We start from the raw sequence: 14,173 nt of genomic DNA, 5'->3' as shown, positions 1-14,173 counted from the left end.
AGTGCACTGTGAAGGGGGTGTTCGCATCACATGTGTGTGCTCTGTATGAGTTCCCTGGCAGTCAAACCCACAGCCTTGCAATTGCTAGTGCCATCCTTTAACAGTTGAGCCACATGAACAGATGTGATGTTAAACTTGTCTTCATTTTGTCCATCATACCATTGTACTAAAAGTGATGGCATGAAGCTGTGTGTGTGGTTTGAGCATGGGTTTGGAGACCAGTATTTAGCTGGGTTAAGTATACCTTTCAGTGTGAATGGTTAGTGAACGAAACCTTATATCACTCTTGGGCAAAGCCATCCATCTGTATTCTGTCATTATTGTCAGCCACAGACCATATAATGTGCGCAAACTACCGTCTAGACACAAACTAAAACCATTCTGGTCTTGCACTCAACTACATATAAATCACTCAATTACATGACACAATCAGTCATACTGATTCAATGTAGAAAAGGCATTTTTCCTTGAAATTTATTTCTCCTGATATGCGTGTCTCCTCAGTGTCCATTTGTGTGTGTTTTTGATTTAGTCATTGAGACAGATGTGGGTATGTTTTTCTGCCACTATAAGTTATGGTGGGCGAGAGAGCTCAACACGCTGCAACTGAAGAAAACACATGCAAATAGAAAAAAACACAAGTAAATTAAGAAAACATCTTTATCAGTTTAACAACAATGACGAGTAGACATTGAACAATAAGCATGTCCCAGCCAAGTTTGTCACTTGTTGGGCCCTGTAAGGAACTCAGCTTTCTGGAAATATTAATAATCAATAATATCTTGTTATTATTAATTATAAATATTTGGGTCAGTTAATTGGATTAACTTGATGTGGCTGAATTAATATTACAACCAATTAATCAGTTCTTCCAACGAACTCTTTTGATTATTAATTTATTCTAAGAAAAGGGTATCTTCCATGGCCACCGAAGAATAATTATTTCTTCGCCTGTACAGTACTTTGAGCCAGTAGCAAAAACCGTGATCGTAAAGTGACTTGTATTGCAAACAAAACAGAACCAAATACATATTATGTACAAGTTTTATTAACTAAATATAGATATTTATATGAATATAAATAAACTAAACAACATACACACATGAATACATAAATAGGTTAGTGATAGGATGAAATTGGAAACCGGAAGAGGGTCTATGAGAAGAACCATCAGAATTTCATTTTCACATTTCATTGAATTGAATACTTGCATTTGTAATGGGAACAATTCTTGAAGTTGTTGAAAATTGAAGTCGTTGATGGTTCCGGCAGTGTCAAGTGGAAGTTGGTTGAGCGTTCTCTTTCTCCAGGAACGCATGGCTTGTTTGGGCAAGGCCTGGGACTCTGTTGAGGCCACGCCGAGCACCCAGGAGAAGTGAGGAAGTCGGAAGGATGGGTGATTGGAGTCGTTGTTGGTTGGAGTCTTTGTTCCAAAACTCTTGAGATTGTCCTTGGTTCTTTGTGAGAGAGTCATCTCTCTCCTGCATGAGCCCATATCTGTTTGGAATCGAGGTCTGCTGGGCCCTGGGGCCCCCGTGGAGGGGGAGGGGGTTCCCCAGAATCACCAGAACAGTGTTGTGGCTGGATGAAAGAACTAAGAGAGGGAGGTCACATGTGGACTGTCTCTAATAAGGCCTGGAAAAGATCATCCCCTAAGGTTTGAACTCGACCAATCAGAAAGGTGACATGTCTGAGAGGGAAAGTGGCTCTTAGTTGATTTACGGATCTTTGTCCCTAGCATGATTATACCTTCATTAATGTTCAGATAGCTATAACACATCCACACTGCATTCTAGAAGAAGGTGATGTACATCAAAGTGTGAGTCATTAAATGAGCATTAATTAGGTAGGAGGCATGATACAGGTGAGGTTACATTGATCGTTAGTTGGTTGTACACCAGGATACATACCATAATATATACCTAATAGTACACGAGACAGTAAACCATTTACACTGTTTCTTTCACAGTTTTATGCATGTTCATTTATAGATCAGTTAGTCTATGATTAATGCAGCAAAGTCTGTTTTAAAGAGGTTTCTGTTTCATAGTCTCTCTCTTGAGTATGTGGCCACATTCCTCGGAGGTCGTAAAATCTCCTTATCATGCCCTGTTACATGACACTGTTTCTGCCCTTGTGTTTGTTCATTTGGGCTGTGTGAGGAGTTTCATAAACCTTTGTATATAATGAATAATTAGTATGTGTCTGATTGGTCCATACCCTACAGATCCCCCCTTTCGATCGTTGTTGTCCCCCCTCAAGGACAACCACGAGCGAAGTTGGAAGTGCAGAGAGATCAGACACACACTTGTCATAGAAGGCTGGAAGGCCATGGTGGCCTCTGGTTGCTCGTATCTTCTGGAGCGGTGGTCGTTCCACGGCTGGTGATGTGGACAGTAGCCAAGTCCAGGTCTCTGCAGCAGGTGTTGAGGCAGCAGGTGTTGGGGCATTCTGAAGTTCATTAGTTTTGGGGCAGGTGTTTCCTTGTGGTTGCAGGAAGTGGTTAGGCCTCTATGTAGCATAGAGAGGTTTTCAAGCTGACCTGGTGCTGGTGGCCGGAGGTCAGAAGGTGGTTGTTAGCAGGTTGAGGGTGCTGTCCTCCATGGCTTTTCCAAGGGGCTTGGCTGGTACCTGGGTTGTTGCCATGGTGACAGTTCTGTGCTGGTCCTGGGCATGCTCAGTCCAGCTGCATTGAATTTGGTTCGAACCTCAGTGTCTAGCTGGTCTGTAAGGCTTTGGGCACAGGTCCGCTCCTTGTGGGACGCTGTGATCTATTATGTGAGGTTGTTTACCTTCTGTTTTATACCCATAAGGTGGGGTAAGGAGATGAGAATCTTGATCACCCCGGTGTGGCTGTAACTCTGGCTTGGGTCATGGGTCGTTTGTCCTCTTCTCTCATGGTGCAGTTCCGTTGGCTCCGGTGCCGTCGGATGTCAGCAGCCATGGGTGGAACAGTGTTCCTTGCGATGGCTTGTCAGTCTTTTCGGTCTCCTAACCGGTTAAGGTCAGGTTAAGCAGAGGATCTGCAACATTTTGGCACACCTGTGGTGAGAGACTAATGCATGACCCTAGAAAGTTCAGAGCCACGGTTTAATGGGTTCGCTAGATATGTAGCATAAAGCTAGGTATTTCATGTGTAGCTAGCTAGTGAAGTGTGTATTGTATCCTTATCATCTTAGCTGTGGATGTTAGGAGGCTAAGACTTGTGTGGTTCCGAGAGTATTTCCTGGAAAGGGCATAGCCGAGATGAAATAAATGACTTAAGATGGTTCTTATGACTAAATTATTTCTCTGGACTTAACTGGTGGTTCACTACGGCTTGACGAAGTGAAGAATAGGAGGAAAAAGGACAGCTTTCCTATTCAAATTATGCTTATTATCAATCCTCAGGACTATAGTTATGCCCTAGTAATCGTTGAAATTACTTGTGTTGCAGGGTCATAAAAATTAGTGCACTCGTTGAAAATAAACAAAATCACAAATAAAGGTGTCTCTGGTTCCTTTCTGGGCCCTATGGGAAATGGAACCACATTTGAACAAGAGAGGAAATGGAAATAAATCATATACATGACAGAATAGAGAAGTGAATAGCTGACTGCTATTATTATCGAAGTAAAATAAAAATAAAAAGGACTTAAGTAAGTGATCAAAACAGCGGGAATGATCTGAAATTGAGAGTAATCAATAGCACTAGTGACTAACCTTTAGTCACTTGTCTGGACCAACACTCCATAGTGGGTCACAGCTGTTGCGTGTTTAAGACCACACCGTGTGTGTCCCTCCAAAGGTTTAGTCAACATGCTGATGAAAATTCTCATAACTATAAGAATTCTTCTCTAGCTACACAGCTTACATGTAATTAAACTTGGGTTTAATTGACAGGGGATCTGAAAATTTAGCCTACAGCGCTCAGCAAGGACTATGCCTAAACTAGTGAAGGTGGAATTCAGCTGAGAAGAATTGAAAGTAAGGAAAGAGAAAAATTAGAAACCCTAAATGGGGTTAAAGAAAGTATTTTAGAATACTTTGCGCTGTATACATAAAAGCTGTAATTAAGGCTTCAAGTAAATGATGCTAACCGCTAACTGTAGAAGTTATTATGTAGCTTAGCCTAAGCTGGATGGATGCTAGGTTAGCTTAGCTTAGCCTAAGCTGGATGGAGGCTAGGTTAAGTTAGATGTTACATTCAGTAAAATGCAAATGTGGTTTGGCATTTGCAAATTTTACTCATGGACCTCTTCTCTTTACTTTACGCAACTTATTCTATCTGTTTACAGAGTAAGGAAATAGATTTGCTGTAAGTCAAAGCTTGTCTAAGCCTATATAGTTACGTCCATCTCGTGCATAAATACTGACTTTTCAGCGAGTGAACAGTTTTGATCGCTAGGTAGCTCTCTGCTTGTAGATGCAGCCAACATTTAGGTGAATTACATCAATCTAACAATAATTTGTAAGGTCTTTACTTTGTAGAAAGGGGAGCATCACCCAAGTCTACGTGTATATAACACTGTACTGAGATTCCTTCGTCAGAAACAGATTAAGCAATACTGCAGTTTGGATTCCTTCAACCAAAGCAGACTAATAAATACCGGTACAGTTTGCATGCCGCTGAGATGAGATTCCTTTGTCAAACAGACTTACGCTTTAATGCTGAAATTACCGATACCAGTTAAGACCCCTTTTTTTTATTATTATTATTTTAAGTAGAGATGTCAATTCCAGCTATCGTTTTATCTGCATTTAGACAAGCCAGCAGCTAGTGATCAAAATGTGTATCGCATATCATGTCCCATTTGGATCGGAATGATCAAATAAGCACTTTTAGGATAACAGCAGTTACGAAGGGGCTCTAGGGCATGCTAGTTTTCCCAGCTTAGGTGGTTTGCTTACTATCTGGCATTAGGGTGACGAATGCCCTATTTGGAGTTTGTATTTCCTGTAACAAGTCATTGTCATGGAAACTAATGTGCAGCAGTGTATATTTCACCCAGCGGGTGGCACAATGTCTGTATGTTTCAAAAAGCAGTGCATAGTCTGTTGGCACTTGAGGCTTACACCTACATTCAAGATTTTCTTTAAATCAGTAAAATTCAAATTTTACTAATGCAAACTCTTGCTTCCTTTTGAGCACACATTTTCATCTACTTTAGAAGTTTTATGTCCTATGCTGACTAGGAACTTTATAGCAGAGTCGTGCATTGTGGTCATGCCGTGTGTCTTCTGGGTTTTGAAGTTCAGAGTCAAAAGGTTCTTGAAGCTGGTGTCTTCCTCCATCACAGGTTTGTTGCACGCTCCGAGGTAGCTCGCTTGATGTCTGTGGTAGTAGCACAGGGACTTTCAGGGTTACCCTGGTTGGTGTCTGGGACCGCGCCCAGTCTACATTCAGACTCTTAAGTCTGAGAATCCTGTTGTGATGGCTTGTTCCAGCTGCTGGTAGCTAGATTGGATGTTTTCTGGCTGCCGAGCCAGAAAGCGTCGCAACTCTGGGCTGGATGTGATCCAGATCAGATAGAGTCTAGCAAGCTCTGGTGTAAATGCAGGGATATGTCTGGCCATTCGGTTGAGGTCTTTGAGTGTCACTACACGCGTCGTTTCAAGATTCTTCTGAATCAATCCTTTTCCTTCCACGGCTGCAGAAGCTTTAAGGAAATTGTCCGATGACATGTTAAGCAGAGGGGTTTGTCCCCCCCCCCCTTTGTGCAGGGCTGGGGAAGCCTACGCTGCTGATGCGAAGTTCAGCAGGGTACATATTTCTCGTGGGGTCTATTTGCAGTTGGTTGGACTGTTTCAGTTCTATTTGGACCACATCGAGCTGGTCTATAATGTTGCAGCATCGCTGAGTCAGTGTTGGGACTTCAGCTCTGGCTGCAAGCCGATGGATTCAGCGTCTCTCTCTTTGAGTTCAACCAGTTCCTCTCTCGTCTGTTGGCAGGTGCTCAGCAGCTGTCAGAGCCGCTTGGAAACTGGTGATCTCTTTCAGTTGCTCCACGCTGTCAGGGTCCCTGCATCTGTCCTGTGCCTTCTCCCGTTAAGCAGGGTTCGTTCTCTGTGGAGTCCTGTGGCTGGCAGCGTTAGTTCATTTACCTCCTGTTTGAGGCCTGCGGGAGCATGGCCAAGGAGAAGATAATGCTGGTCAGCTCTTGGTGGCTCAGGCTGGGTGTCAGACGTCTGCTTTCGTTGTTGCCTAACTGTTCCTTCCTCTGCCGTGGCAGGTCGTTGCCTGCTTCAGGCTGAAGGATGTCCATGACACTGCTCTGCCGGGTCTTCAGGTGGTCCTGGTGGCAGGGCCGGGTGTCTGAGGCCTACTGGCACACTTGTGAGAACACGAGAGAGAAATGGCACAGGCAAATGCAAGTTTCTACAGAGGTGGTGAGCTATCTGTGTGGGAGAATGGCTATGTGGAGCAGCTAAAATTTAGTGTTGGTGAGCACACACAACAAAAAAAAAAGTTTTGAGTATCTTAGTTGACGTGCTTTAAGAAGCATCGACTGATGACTGGGCTCTTACATGTCATAACCTATTACTCAAAAATGCTGATGGTTCTTCTCACATGTTGTGCTACGAGAGTAACAGATAGAGCAAAACCAAAATAAAACAATAGGATGAAACCAGAAAAGAAGAGGAAGAAAGGAGTGTTTTACCTATTTAGGTTTAGCTAGGAGACATAGGTAAACAGGAGTCACTTATGGGTTATGCTGCTGTTAGACTAAGCTACCAGGGACACATCAGACATCTCAAGGTCCAAAAGAAGAAGAAGAAACAATGGGAAGTGTTTCCAGTTCTGTCTGGGGCCTACTGTGCGTTTGTGTGTGATAGGCTGTTGGCAACCAATGTTAGGATTGTCTAGTCACCCAGTGGAGAAATTTAAGCTGACCAAAAATCAACATTGATTCAATTTTTGTCTTTTCAACACTGAAAAACATTGAATTATCAACATTGATTCAATATTATTTTAACATTGAATTTTCAACATTGTTCCAATATTATTTTAGCATTGATTTTTCAACATTGATCCAATATTATTTAGCACTGAATTTTCAACCTCAACCAAAATGATGATTCTGATGGAATTTCAACATTTAATCAATGTCACCTTGCTATCTGGGTACAGTTTACTAAGATATTGTGCCTTGAAAGACACCTCATATTAAACGATATTAGGTAGCTCGCGGATTGCCATTACCTGATTACACCTTTTGATAAAACCTTTGCGATTGGTTTGTAAAAGGTGTTCCGTTGATTTGAGTTTCCGCTACACTTCCACTGTTTTGACCAGCAGGGGTCGCCAGCGAGGGCGCTTCAAACAAAGAATCATTTGTGACGCAGTTGACTCCTTTGATTCAAAGCCTCGAAGAGCTTTGACTCTCATTACTCGTGTTCAAATCACTCAGTTCAAATCACGCAAAATCTATAGTCTTTGGTTTAAGGTTACACTTTACGCTCTAACGTGTCTAAGTTTTTAGGCGGTGCTAAAACTATCACTCGAGGTAAGTTAGAGGGTTTTACTTGTAAGTTAGGATTGAGGGAGCTATTGGCTACAACCGTCGCTTGTTTACACGAGGGTCTGTGAGATTGGTGCTGTTGTCAGAAAAACTAGATAGGAACGCCTGCTCGCGTTCCGGACGCAATGCCAACCAACAACACAGATCGTTCGGAGCAGCGTACGAGCTGTGCTGACAGTTTGCACTGAGTCTCTCGCTTAGACACGACGTTGCGTGTGAGTGAATCTTTTTAACAAATCAAAACAGCACCGTTCTTTCACAGACAATGGCACATTAATAGTTTGCTGATTGTTCTAATACGAATTCGACGCGATTGTTTCATATGAGCGCTTCAGCGGTTTAATATGAATACAATGACGTAACGCATAATAAGGCCTTAATCGGTGATTGAGGAACATCGCTCAGATCACATTCAAAAATGCTGAAAATGGAGATTTCTTCGTCCATATCAGGTTAATTTGTTCTGGTACCATTTATGCGCGCGGCTAATCTGAGATTTCTTCGTCAGAGAAGGCTTATGCTCGATTTATATCTGAAATTAGGCTTTCTTCGCTAATATCAGGAGTTTCTTATCGTACGATTTAAATATGCATTATAGCATTTGTGAACTTTCTGCCATTCGTAAGAAGGCATATTCAAGCTATAGTTTTGCTGATTTACCCAGAAACTTGTACGTGCATGTATGAGATGTTAATAAAAACTTAAGGGACAACATATGATTGATTACTGTCTGCTTGCATACAATGTTTAATACGATGCCTTAAAATTCTCCACCATATATGTAAGGAAACTCAGCTTTCTGGAAATATTAATAATCAATAATATCTTGTTATTATTAATTATAAATATTTGGGTCAGTTAATTGGATTAACTTGATGTGGCTGAATTAATATTACAATCAATTAATAAGTTCTTCCAACGAACTCTTTTGATTATTAATTTATTCTAAGAAAAGGGTATCTTCCATGGCCACCGAAGAATAATTATTTCTTCGCGTGTACAGTACTTTGAGCCAGTAGCAAAAACCGTGATCGTAAAGTGACTTGTATTGCAAACAAAACAGAACCAAATACATATTATGTACAAGTTTTATTAACTAAATATAGATATTTATATGAATATAAATAAACTAAACAACATACACACATGAATACATAAATAGGTTAGTGATAGGATGAAATTGGAAACCGGAAGAGGGTCTATGAGAAGAACCATCAGAATTTCATTTTCACATTTCATTGAATTGAATACTTGCATTTGTAATGGGAACAATTCTTGAAGTTGTTGAAAATTGAAGTCGTTGATGGTTCCAGCAGTGTCAAGTGGAAGTTGGTTGAGCGTTCTCTTTCTCCAGGAACGCATGACTGGTTTGGTGAAGGCCTGGGACTCTGTTGAGGCCACGCCGAGCACCCAGGAGAAGTGAGGAAGTCGGAAGGATGGGTGATTGGAGTCGTTGTTGGTTGGAGTCTTTGTTCCAAAACTCTTTAGATTGTCCTTGGTTCTTTGTGAGAGAGTCATCTCTCTCCTGCATGAGCCCATATCTGGTTGGAATCGAGGCCTGCTGGGCCCTGGGGCCCCCGTGGAGGGGGAGGGGGGCTCCCCAGTATCACCAGAACAGTGTTGCGGCTGGAAGAAAGAACTAAGAGAGGGAGGTCACATGTGGACTGTCTCTAATAAGGCCTGGAAAAGATCCTCCCCTAAGGTTTGAACTCGACCAATCAGAAAGGTGACATGTCTGAGAGGGAAAGTGGCTCTTAGTTGATTTACGGATCTTTGTCCCTAGCATGATTATACCTTCATTAATGTTCAGATAGCTATAACACATCCACACTGCATTCTAGAAGAAGGTGATGTACATCAAAGTGTGAGTCATTAAATGAGCATTAATTAGGTAGGAGGCATGATACAGGTGAGGTTACATTGATCGTTAGTTGGTTGTACACCAGGATACATACCATAATATATACCTAATAGTACACGAGACAGTAAACCATTTACACTGTTTCTTTCACAGTTTTATGCATGTTCATTTATAGATCAGTTAGTCTATGATTAATGCAGCAAAGTCTGTTTTAAAGAGGTTTCTGTTTCATAGTCTCTCTCTTGAGTATGTGGCCACATTCCTCGGAGGTCGTAAAATCTCCTTATCATGCCCTGTTACATGACACTGTTTCTTTCACTTGTGTTTGTTCATTTGGGCTGTGTGAGGAGTTTCATAAACCTTTGTATATAATGAATAATTAGTATGTGTCTGATTGGTCCATACCCTACAACCCTCCTTGAAATATTTTCATTGTGGTCTGTACAATTTGGTTGTGTACTTGCAGCTAGGGCCGGGTATTGACAAAGAATTTACGATTCAATTTGATTTCGATTCACAAGCCTGCTATTGGATTACGATTAAATTTGATTCGATATAGATTATTTTTTTATGTATATATCAGATACAGTACATTTTCTCAAAATCTCTTAACTAATGCTGTAAACTATACATGGGAGTCACTTGGTACTACATTGCTATAATATTTAAAATTAGAATTAACTGATTTGTATACAAACACTTAAATTACACTCAAGGACGTTCCGTTCTTATAATAAAACTAACTTCACAATTGCATAATTCTACTCCAATTAATATTTTGAAATATAAACTTTTAAAAACTTGACGGATTTATACAAACATGCATTAAATGTTGGAGAACATTAAAAATTATAATGAACATGGTTCTCTCTAGAGTTAATTTTTCTTGATGACTAACAAGTTTATGGTCATTGAATATGTTTTTTCTTAGGTAAAGGTGACGTGACATTGTTTACAAAGTTTTGTTGATGTTTTTCCGCGGTTGAAACACTGATTTAGCGATTACTTACAGATTTCGGTTAGATGTCCTGTATCTTTTAACATACCTTCAGATGCTCATTCATGTTTATTTGTTGCTGTAACTGGTACTAAAGAGAAAGAGATGATCAGTTCACGTGCGCTCCGCACTGCCCCTCAATTGAGATACCTTTGTACATTTCTTTACTATTGTTTTCTTTTGTTCCAGAGCAGTGACTCAAGATAAATGCATGTGGTCTATTAACTTTTGTTTTTGCCTTTTCCTTTTTCTCTCTCTCTCCTTCCGACAGCCCTCCTCAGATTAATTAAGAGTAATATATATTATATTCATAAATATATAAATATATTCATATTTGTTTCCAAGTGGTTTTTATGGTTAAGTTCATAATGTCATCACTTATATATATATATATATATATATATATATATATATATATATATATATATATATATATATATATTTGTAGTAAAAAAAGGTTTCGTTTTAGCATCTGAATGTATAGCTTGATATTCATTCATTCATTCATTCATGGACATCTTAAGAGCTGAAATGAAAGGTACCTTCCACTCAGAAGATAAAGAACCGAGAGAAAGAGTGGGAAATGTGGGACTGGATTTAGTCTTGCAGCAAAAAAAGCACAAGAGAAAGAGATCCTGTCCCTGCTGCGGTGGCTTTTCAAAGCGTGTCACAGGCAGACAGTGATATCCACTCAGCGACAATAAAAGTCAGTGACAGCCACCTCTCTAAATCCTCATTGACCTGTTATGTAGTATGGGCTTTACAGAAGGACTTGGCTCTGAGGATCTTTTCTCACATTGAGGGTTTAAATGAGGAATAGTAGACCATGATGACATGGAAACAAAACTGTGTTCAGCAAGTTGTGCAGTTTTCCCCCTTTCATTCTCACTTGGGTTGTTTGGCAGTACAGAGAATAGATTAGACTCTCACATGAATGAAGAGATGTGTCTTGGGATTATCAGAGCAACATTTGTACTGTAGGAAAACAAGCTTTAGTACTGGAAATATGATGAAATTGTGTTCAGAAGGTCTTTTTTTATTTTAAATAAGATCAGTTGAGTATTGCATACTTAAAATTGAGTTTGGCACTGGACATTGTAAATCTGCCTGAGAATACTTCCTCTTATAGAAGATTCTCTGCAATAAAGTTTTAAAGCAGGAAAACAACATTATTTCATAATATATGTGCCAGTTTAGTAATCTCAGACACTCTTTGTAATGTATATGGACACCGGAACAGCACAGCATGAGACACACCCTGGTGATAAAGGAGAAAAAATATAACACTGAAATATGAAACATGAGATGGGTCTTTATTAAAATTATGATATTGTGACCTCAATAGACTAGGGACAATGGTTTTCAGACTGACTGACAAAGGAAAATATCCAAAAGTATTTTTAGAGTGCAGACCTTTTTGTTTTGTTTTTTGAAAGAAAGTAATATTTTTGTTCATCAAAGACGCATTGAATTGTTCAGAATTGACAGTGAAGACTTTTATAATATTACTTAGATTTCTATTTCAAATAAATGCTGCTCTTTTGAACTTTCTGTTAATCAGAGAATCGTAATGGTTTTTACAAAAATATTAAGCAGCACAACTGTTTTCAAGCATATTTGCATTTTTTTTTAGTTCAACAGGTTCAATGAACTAAACTCATAAATATGAGTTTTTAGTTCAACAGGTTCAATCTTTGTCTCAAAGTTAAATATTTTATTACCTTGAATGTGTGTCTTATAAGGTAAAGAACTAATTAAATTTTGGAATCTCTGGAACAAGAGCACAAAGCACGTAAATGAGGAAGAGCGTGAAATCAGGCGACAGAAGCTGCTGCATGCTAACAAGAAGTGTTTATATACAGGACAGACCCTGCGCCCTATAATGAGTTGTAGACAGAGAATTGACAATCAATCTGGCAAGTTTTAGTTTCTGCTGTCCCTCTTACTGAAGCAGTGCACATAAATACAGTATATGCATGCATATTTTCCAGAAAGTTTTTGTGTATTTAAGTGTTCATTATCTACCCATCTCTGTATGCAATCTGATGAAATCAATACAAGTTATATGTCCTAAACTTATCCTCCTCTCTCGACCTCCCCTGGTGAAAAAAAAGCTAAATACTTTCAGCCAGACTAATTATCAGCATACTTCAAGTGTTAATGATTAGTTAACTTGAAGTGTGCTGTTTTGAAAAAAAATAATTTTGTACTAAGTATATTTTAGTTTTAATTAAATTGTAGTAAAGCATAAATTTAAGTGTATTTAGTGTACTTTTGTGTACTAAATTGGACCAACTTCAAGTATATTTGGTATACTTCAAATATATGCCTGTGTAGGGACTAATTACATGCTTGATTAGTGATATTAAAGTGTACTTTATTTGTGTTACAAGTACATTACAAATTCATTACGAGTGTCTTCGAAACATACAAGCAATATACCATAAGTGTATTTATATATAAAAAAAAATATTTGGCATTTTCACCTTTTGTTTGGATAGAACAGTAGCTAGACAGGAAGTGAGGTGGAGAGAGAGAGAGAGAGAGAGAGAGAGAGAGAGAGAGAGAGAGAGAGAGAGAGAGAGAGAGAGAGAGAGAGAGAGAGAGAGAGAGGAGGGACAGGATCAGGTAAGGTCCACAAGCCAGGACTCAAACTCGGGTCTCCCGAAGCACATGTCGGCACACTTGCCCTCGAGGTGATATATTTGAGTAAAAAGTATAGGCTCATTAATACCTTTGGCTTATTTCAAACACTAAAAATTTCAAACTTTGTCTTTAATAACAAATGTACATTATTAGACAAATAAAACTTAGCTATATTTTGTACAAAATACTATTGTATACTATAATGTACTTTGAAAGTATACTTTTGTAAGACTGGAAAATTGTAAGAATGTAGGAGAAGCCTCCTCTCTGAGAAGCCTCCTCTCTAAAATGAGTTCTGGGTATATAATGAAACGCAACGAGAGCTCATGGCTCTTTTCTGTATCCAGATCAGCCCGTGAGGTCGAGAGCCGAGTCTCTCGGCCTCATGTATTTCTTGTCGGGTAAACATTTTCCTCTTTGTTCTAGAGCATTTGATGTTTTGCATTGATTATCTTTGAGTTGATTATGAAATTGTAATGATACATTTACCTGACATATTAAATTGTGATATTTGATTATTCTAATTGACTTTGACGTTATTTTCATTCAAGAGTTTAAAGGAATAGTAAAACATTCGCTCACATTTAATGATGCATAGATGTCATTAAACCCTTTACATTTAATGGAGTCAGATGAAATAACGAGTTAATACATATGACAAAATGTATTGAATTAACCAAAAATACTTTGCTGCGAGAAAAGACAGTAACACGCAGAGCCCTTCCGTGCTGGTCAGATGCTGGACTTTGGGCCAATCGAGCGCGACTTACACTTTCAATGCATTGTAACAATGATCATTTCGAGCACACAGTTAAGATATACCTAAAATATATACTTTTTAAAAAAATAAACTGAAATTTCACTTTTTCAATTTCAATTTTTTTTGAAAATATACTAAAGTACAATTATTTTAAGGTGTGTTAAAATTTGTATTGTGAAAATAGGTAAAAGCATGACGCTAATATACTTTTAATATATTTAAAGCAATTTCTGTTAGTATATCTGCAATATACTATTGAAAAAGGGAACATATTTCAAATACAATAAAGTATACTTTTTTTCACTAGGACTCGCAGGACACTAACCGTTATTCCAGGGTGATTCATTGTTCCCTCTTTTTTGTTTCTTCTTTTCTCCTTCTTTTTGTTTAGTCTGCTTAATCACATT

The 14,173-nt window shown here is 39.0% G+C and overlaps 1 protein-coding gene across 1 annotated transcript in view; it reads left to right on the top strand.

The window, feature by feature from the left end:
* The window catches only part of plxdc2b (plexin domain containing 2b), a 107,746-nt gene that overhangs the window by 37,749 nt on the left and 55,824 nt on the right, over positions 1 to 14,173 (top strand). The window lies entirely within an intron of this gene.

This window comes from Siphateles boraxobius, unplaced genomic scaffold (assembly GCF_051911475.1).
Source record: "Siphateles boraxobius isolate OS27281-9 unplaced genomic scaffold, OSU_SipBor_1 130, whole genome shotgun sequence".
Taxonomy (NCBI): Eukaryota; Metazoa; Chordata; class Actinopteri; order Cypriniformes; family Leuciscidae; genus Siphateles; species Siphateles boraxobius.
The sequence above is the reverse complement of the archived record's forward strand: the minus strand, read 5'-3'. Positions and strand labels throughout refer to the sequence as shown.